Source organism: Penaeus vannamei, chromosome 10 (assembly GCF_042767895.1).
Source record: "Penaeus vannamei isolate JL-2024 chromosome 10, ASM4276789v1, whole genome shotgun sequence".
Taxonomy (NCBI): domain Eukaryota; kingdom Metazoa; phylum Arthropoda; class Malacostraca; order Decapoda; family Penaeidae; genus Penaeus; species Penaeus vannamei.
The window spans coordinates 3,275,770-3,290,769 of NC_091558.1; positions in this window are offsets into that span (position 1 = coordinate 3,275,770).

The window sequence follows — 15,000 nt, forward strand, 5'->3', positions numbered from 1 at the left end:
GAGGGAGGAGGAGGTGGGTGGGAGGAGGAGGGAGGGGAGGGAGGAGAGAGAGGAGACGGAGGGAGGCTGGGAGGCAAGCAGACAGGGATGGACGGTGGCGAAGGGCCTGGAGGGAGGGAGGGAGGGAGGGAGGGAGGGAGGGAGAGAGGGAAGGAGGGAGAGGGGAAGGAGGGAGAGATATCCAGTGTCACAGAGATTGATTCTTTTCAGACCCGCGATTTCCATTTATCACACCCCTTTTCAGAATTTTATATATTCAATATAAATTCGCATTTATTCCTCATCTATCTGTCAATCTATGTACATATACATACACACACGCACACACACACACACACACACACACACACACACACACACACACACACACACACACACATATATATATATATATATATATATAGATAGATAGATAAATAGATATAGGCGCACACAACATATACATACATATACACAAACGCACACATATTTCTATCTATCTGTATATGCATATATATATATATGCATATACATACATACGTATATATATGTATACATATATACATAAATATATATATATACACACATATATATGTATATATAAATACACATATACATACATACATACATACATAATCATATATATGCATATATATACATAAACACACACACACATAGGCATATATATATATATATATATATATATATATATATATATATATATATATATATATATATATATATATATATATATATACATATATACATGTTTATATATATAAATTACAAAAATAGATGCATATATAGATTATATATACTCACACATGTATTTATTTATACGTAATATGAAGGAAAACAAATATCGGCGCAGATCTTGTGTTGCTTTGGTGTTGGCCGCTAGTGGATGAGGTACTACCTAGCTATCAAAGGGAGTAAACCCTGAGAAACACACACACACACACACACACACACACGCACACAGACACACACACACGCACACACACACACACACACACACACACACACACACACACACACACACACACACATACACACACACGCACACACACATATAATATAAACCTATACAAATCCAATATGATATAAACACACGCACGCATACACAAATATAAGTAAACATTTATATGTGTCAATGATACATCTATTCGAATAGACCTCTTCCATCTACCTCAACCTTTTCCATATCACCCCCCCCCCAAAAAAAAAAAAAAAGAAAAAAAAGAAAAGGAAAATCACCTGATTATTATTATTTTTTCGAGGGGCAAAAAAAAAAAAAAAAAAAAAAAAAATCACTTGATTATTATTATTTTTTCTTCGAGGGGCAACTCATCTATCCATTCCCATAAAGGAAGATGAATAGAATCTGTCCATTATCCTTTTTCCTCCCGAGCTAATACTATCCCTTTGATCTCCGTATGAACTTTGCTGAGGATTTCTCCGTCTTCAGAGCTTTCTTGGCTTCTGCAAAGGTTTCGAGACTTCAAAGGAAAAAAGGTATGCCGATGCATTCGTCTGTATGCTAGTACATAAATACATATAAATCGATAAAAATAAGATTCAAGGCTATAAAGATATCTTTCTATATGGCTTCTATAAGTATAGATGCAAATATATTAACAGTTGCATAAACACACAGCCTTGTATATGCTTACTTATATACCTGTCTTTAAAGCTATCTTTCTACCATTTTATCAATTAAAGTTGTTTGTCTATTTATGTACTGGACTGTATCTTCCCCTTCGTATTACTCATCCACCTAGAAGTCCATCTATCCACTCGTAAACATAACAATTCATGCAAAGCAATACCGTAACAATAAGAGAATAAAGAAGTATTTATACTGACAGGTGGTTCACGTGCGCTTGTTGCTCTTTCGTTGTTTTTCCCTCCAAGCTATTGATCTATTCGTCTTTACATCTTTCTACCTATCTTTACATCTTTCTATCCATTTATCTATCCATCTAGCTATATATCAGCGCATCTATCCACACAAATTAACGCCTTTGTGGCCCAGTTTGAGAACAACAAAGCTTCGATAGCAAGTGATTCCGGTGCGGTTGCTGATGCTCTTTTGTTCTTTCCTCTTCGGACATTCCAGACAACTGATCCATCCATATTTACACATATCTATCCACTCTATCCCTCTGTCTATCCAGCCAGCTATCTATCCGCACATCTACAACACCTCTCTGGCGAAAATCGAGAACAACAAAGCCTCGATAGCGACAGGTGATTCCCCTGCGCTTGCCGATGCTCTTCTGTTTTTTCCCCTCTCGAGGTTTCGGCCAATGAATACTGATGGCGGCGTTGTGGTTATTTTGGTCGCCTTTTCTTGTTCTTTCTCTTTTCCCCTTGATGGGTTGGTCTCTGGACATCAATATATTTTTTGGGGGGGAAGTGTATTTCGTGTATCTCGAATGATAGAAATGAAAAGTTTTGATGAAAGTAGTTTTTGGGTGAAACTGTTAATGCGTCGGGCTGGAATTCTACAGAAATTCGTCTGCTAAACGGAAACAAAAGACGAGCGAAAGATGTTGACGTCACATCGGATTTTTATTTTTTTCCAAACGCCATATTTTTGTTAATTTGTATGACTACAGATGTTTTGATGCAAAAGGAAAGTGTATAAAGCAAAAAATGAAATAACTTACCACGTTCAAATAAATCAAAAATGAAAATTACTGAAACCATCCTGGTATGAACTGATATGATGTGGCAGACCCGCATGTCAGTTTCATTTCCAGTCACTTCAGTTGGCCTTCTAACTGGACATCATCAAAGGCAGAGCCACAGTTCCAAAGTTCTACACATACAATGAATAGTCGTATACTTTTTAGATAATTAAAGTTTACAAGTTCAACGTCGCATTTTCTGAAGTTATACATCTAATACAGTTTCTATAAAGAGATGCGGGTGCATTTTATGCTGTTAAATGTTACATTATTGACTTGGTAATGTATTTATTGTATATTGCTTTAAGCTGTGCAATAAATAAATAAAAGTAACACAGGGAATCTTAAAATCACCAGATTCTGACCCTACGCCCTGTAATTGTAATATAATATTCATCTTTTTATGATAGTGTATGGTCCAATTTGATTATTTATATCCGTTTTCTTTATTACCTGTATAGAGAACGGCAGAAACGCTACGGAAAAGCGGCCAGCCCTATTCGCTATGGTTTATTGTTGCATGATTTTTTTTTTTTATGCAATAAGGTTTATCTGTGATCAAATTGAGGGTTACGTTGTCTTTATGGATAATAATTATACTGACTCATAAACAATTTCCTACCATAACGTAGAAGCAAAGTGTTTTAGATAATAGTGACAAACAATTTACATAAACAATAGTGACATAAACAATATTGATAATAGTGACATAATAATATAATAAATAATACTGATAATAGTGACATAAGCAATTTACATAAACAATAGTGACATAAACAATAATAATGACTCATAAACAATTTCCTACCATAACGTAGAAGCAAAGTGTTTTAGATAATAGTGACATAAACAATTTACATAAACAATAGTGACATAAACAATATTGATAATAGTGACATAATAATATAATAAATAATACTGATAATAGTGACATAAACAATAGTGACATAAACAATAATAATGACTCATAAACAATTTCCTACCATATCGTAGAAGCAAAGTGTTTTACAGTTTTAAGGTTATTGAAGATGCACAGTATAATGACGGATGAATATACAATAGTACATCTGCCGATATTTATCATCATTATTATTGTCATTATCATCACTACTTTTATTATTAGTAGTACATTAATGATATTAATGATGATAATGATATTGATAATAATAATAATGATAATAATGGTGATTACTATTACTGTTATCAAAATCATCATCATTATTACTATTACTCATTATTATTACTATTATTATTAGTAGTAGTAGTACTATTATGGCTATTTTTCTTATTGTTATTATTATGTTATAATTATCATTACTACTTTAATCATCATTATGGATAATGACATTATTATCATTATTATCATCATCAATTTTGTTATCATTATCATTATTATTATGATGGTGATTATCTTGATCATGATCATGATCTTTATTATTATTATTATTATTGTTGTTGTTGTTGCTGTTGTTATAATAATAGTAGACATGATAATAATAATGATAATGATAATAATGATAATTATAACAATAATAATAATGATAGTAATAATCATAACTATAATTATTAGTATTGTTATCATCATCATTATTATTGTTGTTATCATTATCATAATCATCACCATTGCTATCATTAGGATTATTATGTTCACCCCTCATAGATTTGCTATTGGTTATAGATAAACACTATTCAATAGATATTCTATAGTTATTTATGATGTAATTTGTTAACCGAAAGGGACTCGTAAAAATAATTCAAAACAGCACACGCCCCCCCCCTTAAAAAAAAAAAAAAAAAAAACTGAAAAAAAAAAAAAACGGAAAAAACGGAAAAAAACGGAAAAAACGGAAAAAGCGGAAATTCGGTTACAGCCAATGGAAAAATTCCTGGCATACAGTTTGAATACTTTGGCTTACCTTCTATATTCAATCTCGGTGACACCTCTCACCCGTGTGTATTTCTGTGTGTGTGTGTGTGTGTGTGTGTGTGTGTGTGTGTGTGTGTGTGTGTGTATATTTCTGTGTATATGTGTGTGTGTGTGTGTGTGTGTGCGTGTGTGTTAGTGTGTGTGTGTGTGTGTGTGTGTGTGTGTGTGTGTGTGTATGTGTGTGTGTGTGTGTGTGTGTGTGTATGTGTGTTGTGTGTGTGTGTGTGTGTGTTTGTGTTGTGTGTGTGTGTGTGTGTGTGTGTGTGTGTGTGTGTGTGTGTGTGTGTGTGTATATTTCTGTGTATATGTGTGTGTGTGTGTGTGTGTGTGTGGATTCGATTTATATACAAATAAAAATGTCTGCATACATGACTATATACGTGTTTCTACGTATGATTTTGTGAAGACACACACACACGCACACATCCACACACACACACACACACAACCCCCCCCACACACACACAACCCCCCCACCCCTCACACCCTGAACCCCCAGCAATACACACACGCAACCCCCCCACACACACAACACCCCCCCCCCAACACACACACACACACAACCCCCCCCCCCACACACAATCCCCACCCAACACACAGCCCCACCCACACACAACACACACACAATCCCCCCACCCAACACCCCAACCCCCTTTACTACACACAACCCCCCTCCCCAACACACACACGCACACACATATATATCATCAAGATCAGGAAATAGCACATACACACACACACACACACACAACCCCCCAACACACACATTTACCCCACCCCCCCACACACACATATATATATCATCCAGATCAGAATCCAGGACATCCAAACACATACACACACACACAACCACACACAACCCCCACCCCACACACACACACAATGCCCCCCCCCCTACCCACACACACACACACAACCCCCTCAACCCCCACCAACACACAACTCACACACACGCACACACACACACAACCCCCCCACCCCCCACCCCAACGCACACACACACATATATATATCATCCAGGAATCCAGGAAGCCGACACATGAACTTTACTTCTTTCGGAATCGCAAGAAATACTTCTCGTGGCAAGGCAAGATTTATGTGATATACATAGCTCCTCATTCTGCTTTTTTTTATCTTTCGTTTTTCAGGAAAGCAGAACATATTTCCATAATGGTATATATATATAAAAGACTTTCGTATACTTTAGGGATAATATATTTCCATAATGGTATGTATGAAATAAAAACTTTCGTATACTTTAGGGATAATATTTTGTACTGCTTGTGATTTGTTTAGGGATAACATTTTGTACTTTTTGTAATTTGTCATTAAGAAACAGATTAAAGAAATAAATGAACTGATGATATCCTGTTCTCGTAACTGTTATTTCACAACTGTTATTTCGTAATTTTGTATTAAATGAAGAGAATGCCATCATAGCTTTTCCTTTGCTTTTTATGGTTTAAGGATAGCTGTAATATTTTCCCCAGAAATGGTGTATATATCCAGGTGTTAAAAATGTCTTCCTATTACGATAAAGGATACGGATATTTTCACCAACACAGATATTTTCACTATTTTTCGTCATATTTCGCTTCCGCTTCTTTTCCTACATTCCTCCAAAATCATTTCCTACTTTCCTTTCTATTTTTTTTTCTTTTATTCTCCGGCGAAAAGGCGAGCGGGAAGAACATCTGTCAAATATCCATTAAGCATTTTTCCCCGGAAAGGAAACACATACAGATTACACTTCGAAAAGTTGCTCAGCACGATACTTGAGCTGTTAACGGTCGGCCATTTTTTGGCGGGAAATTCGGTTTACTTTTTCTCTCTTTGAAACTTTCCTAACTTCTTTACTTTAAATGGATCTTTGTTTTCTGCAAGGGCTTTGGAGCAGTTTAATGTCGAAACTTTCCTTTTTTTCTTATTATTATTCTCTCTTTGTTTCTTGTTCCTACTTTACTTTAAATGGATTGTGTGATCTATAAAGGGCTTTGGAGCAGTTTAATGTCGAAACTTTCCTTTTTCTTTATTATTATTCCTCCAGAGACAGTTTTCTGTTCTTTCCCTCGATTTTCTTGCTCAGTCATTTGTCTCCACTGCTTTCCCGAGTCATGGTACCAGATCCAGCTACTGATGCTAGCATGAATACACACACACACACGCAGACGTACGGACACGTGCACACACACACGCACACATACATATATATGTATATATACATACATATATACATACATACATACATATATATATATATATATATATATATATATATATATATATATATGTGTGTGTGTGTGTGTGTGTATATATATATTCATACACATATATGTATGGATATGTGTGTGTGTGTGTGTGTGTGTGTGTGTGTGTGTGTGTGTGTGTGTGTGTGTGTGTGTGTGTGTGTGTGTGTGTGTGTGTGTGTGTATGTATGTATGTATGTATGTATGTATGTATGAGAGACAGAGAGAGAGAGAGAGAGAGAGAGAGAGACAGAGAGAGAGAGAGAGAGAGAGAGAGAGAGAGAGAGAGAGAGAGGAGAGAGAGAGGAGAGAGAGAGAGAGAGAGAGAGAGAGGAGAGAGAGAGAGAGAGAGAGAGAGAGAGAGAGAGAGAGAGAGAGAGAGAGAGAGAGAGAGAGAGAGAGAGAGGAGGAGCAGAGAGAGAGAGAGAGAGAGAGAGAGAGAGAGAGAGAGAGAGAAAATAGATATATATAGTGATATATATATACATATATATATGTATGTATGCAAATATATTCATACACACATATATGTATGGATGTATGTGTGCGTATGTACATATGTATGTATGTATGTATGAGAGAGAGAGAGAGAGAGAGAGAGAGAGAGAGAGAGAGAGAGAGAGAGAGAGAGAGAGAGAGAGAGAGAGAGAGAGAGAGAGAGAGAACAGAAAGAGAGAGAGAGACGAGAGAGAGAGAGAGAGAGAGAGAGAGAGAGAGAAGAGAGAGAGATGAGAAGAGAAAGAGAGAGATAGAGAGAGAGAGAGAGAGAGAGAGAGAGAGAGAGAGAGAGAGAGAGAGAGAGAAGAGAGAGAGAGAAAGAGAGAAAGAGAAGAGAGAGACGGAAGAGAGAGAGAGAGAGAGAGAGAGAGAGAGAGAGAGAGAGAGAGAGAGAGAGAGAGAGAGAGAGAAAGAGAAAGAGAAAGAGAGAGACAAGAAAGAAACAAAGAAAGAGAGAAAGAAAGAGAAAGAGAAAGAGAAAGAGAGAGAGAAGAAAGAAAGAAAGAAAGAGAGAAAGAATGAACGATAGAGAGAGAGAGCTACAAAGACACAGACAAAACGAAAAAAAGAAAGAGAAGGAGCAAGAAAGAAAGAGAAACAGCCAAACAGGTAGATACACAGAGACAAAAGAGAAAAATAAGTGCGTACAAGCCTAGGTGTTCCCTCCTTCCTTGGCGCTGGGTGGCACGCGCCGCTAGTTCATCCCCGTGTGTTTACAGGCGGTAATTATTCGGCTAAAGGAAAAGAAACAGAGAGACCGTAAATTCCTTATCCGGCTGCTATCGCATTTACATATAATGAAAGCATCAGCCGGCATTTAAAGGAAAAGAAACAGAGAGACCGTAAGAATTCCTTATCCGGCTTATATCATTTACATAAATGACATCAATGGCTTGTTCCAAATGTAACAGGGGGAGGGAGAGAGGGGAAGGGGAAGGGGAAGGGGGAGGGTTGTGCTTTTAACCTCCTGTGTGGCCAGGTGGGAGAGACAGGATATGCAGGGAGGTGGAGGGAGGGAGAGTGGGGGGGAGGGGGGGAGGTTGAGGTCATCCACAGGGAGGGGAAGGTAGGAAGAGGGAGGGTTGTGCTTTTAACCTCGTGTGGCAGGGTGGGGGCCATGGGCAGCAGGGGGTGGAGGAGGGAGGTGGGGGGAGGGGGAGGTTGAGGGAGTCAGCTCCACAGGGAGGGAAGGGTAGGAAGGGGGAGGTTGAGTTGTGCTTTAGCATCCACAGGGAGCCGGGTGAGGGGGGAGGGCTGGGGTAGGAAGGGAGGGTTGTGCACCAGCCTCGAGGGGGCGAGAGGGGGGTTGAGTTGTCCACAGGGGGGGGGGGAGGGTGGGGGTGGGGGAGGGAGGGAGGTGTGCTGTACTCGTGTCCACAGGCAGAGGGGGGAGAGGGCTGGAAGAGCGGGGGGGTTGAGCTGGCACCGGTGGGGGAGGGAGGTTGGGGTCATCCCACAGGGCTGGGAACAGGAGAGGGGTAGAGGCGAGGAGGGCTGTGCTTTTAACCTCGTGTGGAGGAGTGGGGGGCGGGGGAGCTAGGGTGGTCATCCAGCAGCGGACGGTCCGGATGCGGGGAAGTTGGAGGTAGATGGCCGGTTATGCGTGGCCGGTTAATGTGCGAGGTGGTGGAGGGGGTGGAGGTGGGGGAATGGGAGGTTGAGGTCATCACAGGAGAGAGGTAGGAAGGGGAGGGTTGTGCTGCTTTAACCTCGTTTGCAAAAAAAATGGGGGGGGAGCTGGGAGCAGGGAGGTGGAGGGTGGAGGGGTGGAGGTTGGGAGTCTATCCAGCAGTCAGTCCGGATGCGGGGAAGTTGGAGGTAGATGGCCGGTTATGCGTGGCCGGTTAATGCGTGGCGGTTTCTGCTGTTTAAAAAAAAGGGGGGTCGAAGTTGGCGTTTCATGTGACCGCGTTTTGGCGGGATTGTTTACATTGTTCTTTCTTTCTTTCTTTCTCGCTGTTTCTCTCTCTGTTTCTGTTTCTTTCTCGCTGTCTCTCTCTCTGTTTGTTTCTTTCTTTCTTTCTCGCTGTCTCTCTCTCTGTTTCTGTTTCTTTGTTTCTTTCTCGCTGTCTCTCTCTCTCTGTTTCTGTTTCTTTCTTTCTTTCTCGCTGTCTCTCTCTCTGTTTCTGTTTCTTTCTCTCTTTCTCGCTGTCTCTCTCTCTGTTTCTGTTTCTTTCTCGCTGTCTCTCTCTCTGTTTCTGTTTCTTTCTCTCTTTCTCGCTGTCTCTCTCTCTGTTTCTGTTTCTTTCTCGCTGTCTCTCTCTCTGTTTCTGTTTCTTTCTCTCTTTCTCGCTGTCTCTCTCTCTGTTTCTGTTTCTTTCTCGCTGTCTCTTTCTCTGTTTCTGTTTCTTTCTCGCTGTCTCTTTCTCTGTTTCTGTTTTTATACCACAACTGTCTCTTTCTCTGTTTCTGTTTCTTTCTCACTGTCTCTTTCTCTGTTTCTGTTTCTTTCTCGCTGTCTCTCTCTCTGTTTCTGTTTCTTTCTTTCTTCCTCGCTGTCTCTCTCTCTCTGTTTCTGTTTCTTTCTTTCTTTCTCGCTGTCTCTCTCTCTGTTTCTGTTTCTTTCTCTCTTTCTCGCTGTCTCTCTCTCTGTTTCTGTTTCTTTCTCGCTGTCTCTATCTCTGTTCCTGTTTCTTTCTCTCTTTCTCGCTGCCTCTCTCTCTGTTTCTGTTTCTTTCTCGCTGTCTCTCTCTCTGTTTCTCTTTCTTTCTCTCTTTCTCGCTGTCTCTCTCTCTGTTTCTGTTTCTTTGTTTCTTTCTCGCTGTCTCTCTCTCTGTTTCTGTTTCTTTGTTTCTTTCTTCTGTCTCTCTCTCTGTTTTTATTTCTTTCTTTCTTCTCGCTGTCTCTCTCTCTCTCTGTTTTGTTTCTTTCTTTCTTTCTTTCATGTCTCTCTCTCTGTTTCTGTTTTCTTTCTTTCTTTCTCGCTGTCTCTCTCTCTCTTTTTCTGTTTCTTTCTTTCTTTCTCGCTGTCTCTCTCTCTGTTTCTGTTTCTTTCTTTCTTTCTCGCTGTCTCTCTCTCTGTTTCTGTTTCTTTCTTTCTTCCTCGCTGTCTCTCTCTCTCTGTTTCTGTTTCTTTCTTTCTTTCTCGCTGTCTCTCTCTCTGTTTCTGTTTCTTTCTCGCTGTCTCTTTCTCTGTTTCTGTGTCTTTCTCGCTGTCTCTCTGTTTGTTCTTCTCGCTGTCTCTTTCTCTGTTTCTGTTTCTGCTCTCATTTTGTCTCTCTGTTTGTTTCTTTCTTTCTTTCTCGCTGTCTCTCTCTCTGTTTCTGTTTCTTTCTTTCTCGCTGTCTCTCTCTCTGTTTCTGTTTCTTTCTCGCTCTCTCTCTCACTGTTTCTGTTTCTTTCTCTCTTTCTCGCTGTCTCTCTCTCTGTTTCTGTTTCTTTCTCGCTGTCTCTCTCTCTGTTTCTGTTTCTTTCTTTCTTCCTCGCTCTCTCTCTCTCTCTGTTTCTGTTTCTTTCTTTCTTCCTCGCTGTCTCTCTCTCTGTTTCTGTTTCTTTCTTTCTTTCTCGCTGTCTCTCTCTGTTTCTGTTTCTTTCTTTCTTTCTCGCTGTCTCTCTCTCTGTTTCTGTTTCTTTCTTTCTTCCTCGCTGTCTCTCTCTCTGTTTCTGTTTCTTTCTTTCTTCCTCTTTGTCTCTCTCTCTCTGTTTCTGTTTCTTTCTTTCTTTCTCGCTGTCTCTCTCTCTGTTTCTGTTTCTTTCTTTCTTCCTCGCTGTCTCTCCCTCTCTGTTTCTGTTTCTCTCTTTCTTCCTCGCTGTCTCTCTCTCTCTGTTTCTGTTTCTTTCTTTCTTTCTCGCTGTCTCTCTCTCTGTTTCTGTTTCTTTCTCGCTGTCTCTTTCTCTGTTTCTGTTTCTTTCTCGCTGTCTCTCTCTCTGTTTCTGTTTCTTTCTCGCTGTCTCTTTCTCTGTTTCTGTTTCTTTCTCGCTGTCTCTCTCTCTGTTTCTGTTTCTTTCTTTCTTTCTCGCTGTCTCTCTCTCTGTTTCTGTTTCTTTCTTTCTCGCTGTCTCTCTCTCTGTTTCTGTTTCTTTCTTTCTGTCTCTCTCTCTCTTTCTGTTTCTTTCTCTCTTTCTCGCTGTCTCTCTCTCTGTTTCTGTTTCTTTCTTTCTTTCTCACTGTCTCTCTGTTTCATTTCTTTCTTTCTTCCTCGCTGTCTCTCTCTCTCTGTTTCTGTTTCTTTCTTTCTTTCTCGCTGTCTCTCTCTCTCTTTCCCTGTTTCTTTCTTTCTTCCTCTTTGTCTCTCTCTCTGTTTCTGTTTCTTTCTTTCTTTCTCACTGTCTCTCTCTCTGTTTCTGTTTCTTTCTTTCTTTCTCGCTGTCTCTCTCTCTGTTTCTGTTTCTTTCTTTCTTTCTCGCTGTCTCTCTCTCTGTTTCTGTTTCTTTCTTTCTTTCTCGCTGTCTCTCTCTCTGTTTCTGTTTCTTTCTCGCTGTCTCTTTCTCTGTTTCTGTTTCTTTCTCTTTATCTCTTTCTCTGTTTCTGTTTCTTTCTCGCTGTCTCTCTTTCTCTGTTTCTGTTTCTTTCTCTCTGTCTCTCTCTCTCTGTTTCTGTTTCTTTCTCGCTGTCTCTTTCTCTGTTTCTGTTTCTTTCTTTCTTTCTCGCTGTCTCTCTCTCTGTTTCTGTTTCTTTCTCATGTCTCTCTCTCTGTTTCTGTTTCTTTCTTTCTTTCTACGCTGTCTCTCTCTCTGTTTCTGTTTCTTTGTTTTTTTCTTTCTCGCTGTCTCTCTCTCTGTTTCTGTTTCTTTGTTTCTTTTCTGCTGTCTCTCTCTCTGTTTCTGTTTCTTTGTTTCTTTCTCGCTGTCTCTCTCTCTGTTTCTGTTTCTTTCTTTCTTTCACGCTGTCTCTCTCTCTGTTTCTGTTTTCTTTCTCTTCTCTCTTTCTCTCATTTCTGTTTCTTTCTCGCTGTCTCTCTCTCTGTTTCTGTTTCTTTCTTTCTTTCTCGCTGTCTCTCTCATTTCTGTTTCTTTCTTTCTTTCCTGGCTGTCTCTCTCTCTGTTCTGTTTCTTTTTCTTTCTCCTTTCTCTCTCTCTGTTTCTGTTTCTTTCTTTCTTTCTCGCTGTCTCTCTCTGTTTCTGTTTCTTTCTTTCTTCCTCGCTGTCTCTCTCTCTGTTTCTGTTTCTTTCTTTCTTCTCGCTGTCTCTCTCTCTCTGTTTCTGTTTCTTTCTTTCTTTCTCGCTGTCTCTCTCTCTGTTCTGTTTCTTTCTTTCTTTCTCCTGTCTCTCTCTCTGTTTCTGTTTCTTTTTTCTTTCTTCCTCGCTGTCTCTCTCTCTCTGTTTCTGTTTTCTTTCTTTCTTTCTCCTTTCTCTTCTCTCTCTGTTTCTTTCTTTCTCCTTTGTCTCTCTCTCTGTTTCTGTTTCTTTCTTTCTTCCTCGCTGTCTCTCTCTCTGTTTCTGTTTCTTTCTTTCTTCCTCGCTGTCTCTCTCTCTGTTTCTGTTTCTTTCTTTCTTTCTCGCTGTCTCTCTCTCTGTTTCTGTTTCTTTCTTTCTTTCTCCCTGTCTCTCTCTCTGTTTCTGTTTCTTTCTTTCTTCCTCGCTGTCTCTCTCTCTCTGTTTCTGTTTCTTTCTTTCTTTCTCACTGTCTCTCTCTCTGTTTCTGTTTCTTTCTTTCTTTCTGTCTCTCTCTGTATCTGTTACTTTCTTTCTTTCTCCCTGTCACTCTCTCTGTTTCTGTTTCTTGCTTTCTTCCTCGCTGTCTCTCACTCTCTGTTTCTGTTTCTTTCTTTCTTTCTCACTGTCTCTCTCTCTGTTTCTGTTTCTTTCTTTCTTCCTCGCTGTCTCTCTCTCTCTGTTTCTGTTTCTTTCTTTCTTCCTCTTTCTCTCTCTCTCATTCTTGTTTCTTTCTTTCTTTCTCGCTGTCCCTCTCTCTGTTTCTGTTCCTTTCTTTCTTCCTCGCTGTCTCTCTCTCTCTGTTTCTGTTTCTTTCTTTCTTCCTCGCTGTCTCTCTCTCTGTTTCTGTTTCTTTCTTTCTTTCTCGCTGTCTCTCTCTCTGTTTCTGTTTCTTTCTTTTCTTTCTCTCTGTGTCTCTCTCTCATTTCTTTCTTTCTTTCTCGCTGTCTCTCTCTCTGTTTCTGTTTCTTTGTTTCTTTCTCGCTGTCTCTCTCTCTGTTTCTGTTTCTTTCTTTCTTTCTCGCTGTCTCTCTCTCTGTTTCTTTTCCTTTCTTTCTTTCTCGCTGTCTCTCTCTCTGTTTCTGTTTCTTTCTTTCTTTCTCGCTGTCTCTCTCTCTGTTTCTGTTTCTTTCTTTCTTTCTCGCTGTCTCTGTCTGTTTCTGTTTCTTCCATTCATTCTCGCTGTCTCTCTCTCTCTGTTTCTGTTCTTTCTTTCTTTCTATTCTCTCTCTCTTTCTGTTTGTGTTTCTTTCTTTCTTCTTTCCTTGTCTCTCTCTCTCATTTCTGTTTCTTTCTTTCTTTCTCGCTGTCTCTCTCTGTTTCTGTTTCTTTCTTTCTTCCTCGCTGTCTCTCTCTCTCTGTTTCTGTTTCTTTCTTTCTTTCTCCCTGTCTCTCTCTCTGTTTCTGTTTCTTTCTTTCTTCCTCGCTGTCTCTCTCTCTCTCTCTGTTTCTGTTTCTTTCTTTCTTCCTCTTTATTGTCTCTCTCTCTGTTTCTGTTTCTTTCTTTCTTTCTCGCTGTCTCTCTCTCTGTTTCTGTTTCTTTCTTTCTTTCTCTGCCTCTCTCTGTCTCTCTGTTTCTGTTTCTTTCTTTCTTCCTCGCTGTCTCTCTCTCTCTGTTTTCTGTTTCTTTCTCTCTTTCTCCTGTCTCTCTCTCTGTTTCTGTTTCTTTCTTTCTTCCTCTAACTGTCTCTCTGTTTCTGTTTCTTTCTTTCTTTCTCGCTGTCTCTCTCTCTGTTTCTGTTTCTTTCTTTCTTTCTCGCTGTCTCTCTCTCTGTTTCTGTTTCTTTCTTTCTTTCTCGCTGTCTCTCTCTCTGTTTCTGTTTCTTTCTTTCTTCCTCGCTGTCTCTCTCTCTGTTTCTGTTTCCTTTCTTTCTTTCACTGTCTCTCTCTCTGTTTTCTGTTTCTTTCTTTCTTCCTCGCTGTCTCTCTCTCTCTATTTCTGTTTTCTTTCTTTCTTCCTCGCTGTCTCTCTCTCTCTGTTTCTGTTTCTTTCTTTCTTTCTCCCTGTCTCTCTCTCTGTTCTCTGTTTCTTTCTTTCTTCCTCGCTGTCTCTCTCTCTCTCTCTGTTTCTGTTTCTTTCTTTCTTCCTCCTTTGTCTCTCTCTCTCTGTTTTCTGTTTCTTTCTTTCTTTCTCTGTCTCTCTCTCTGTTTCTGTTTCCTTTCTTTCTTATTCTTCTCTCTCTATGTTTCTGTTTCTTTCTTTCTTTCTCGCTGTCTCTCTCTCTGTTTCTGTTTCTTTCTTTCTTTCTCGCTTTGTCCATCTCTCTGTTTCTGTTTCTTTCTTTCTTTCTCGCTGTCTCTCACTCTGTTTCTGTTTCTTTCTTTCTTTCTCCCTGTCTCTCTCTCTGTTGTCTTTCTTTCTTTCTTTCTCGCTGTTTCTCTCTCTGTTTCTGTTTCTTTCTTTCTTTCTCTTTTAATTTTTTCTGATTCTCTCTCTCTGTTTTCTGTTTTTCTTTCTGTCTTTCTGTCTTTTTGTATTTTTTTATGTCTTTCTCTTTTTCTCACACACACACACACACACACACACACACACACACACACACACACACACACACACACACAC